The following is a 502-nucleotide window of genomic DNA, read 5'->3' as shown; positions in this document are numbered from 1 at the left end:
TCCAGGGCACTAGTTGCTATTACCAACGTATGCTTCCATTGTGAGACATGAAATCAGAGACAACATTATCCTTGATGTCTTGGGGGGGGGGGGGGGGTCTTTGAGTGATACATGGCCACTTCACTTTTGCATGGAAAAAGTAGTTAAAAGGATTCATAATTGTCACCATATATTTTTAATGACTGACAGAAAATTATTGTTTTTTCAGGATGCACATCATTTACCATATCTTTGAAAAGCCAACCAAAGCTATCCTGTAGTTCACTCTTAGCTTTTTCAACAATGTATTTGACATTTCTTTTGTCAAGTGGGATCCTAATGGTTTTGACAGCAGTCATATTTGACATCTTAATGATTTCTTTCCTTACCTTTGTGCTGGCTGTCTAGAATTCTCAGCGCGGAAGGGAGCTTGGCCATGACTACCAATCCCCTGAAAAAAGTGTGACATGAATATCACCATGTGAATATAAATAAGTGATAATTAATCAGTAATTATTGGCTA

This window comes from Orbicella franksi, chromosome 2 (genome assembly GCF_964199315.1).
Source record: "Orbicella franksi chromosome 2, jaOrbFran1.1, whole genome shotgun sequence".
Lineage (NCBI taxonomy): Eukaryota > Metazoa > Cnidaria > Anthozoa > Scleractinia > Merulinidae > Orbicella > Orbicella franksi.
This window is presented reverse-complemented; position numbering follows the sequence as displayed.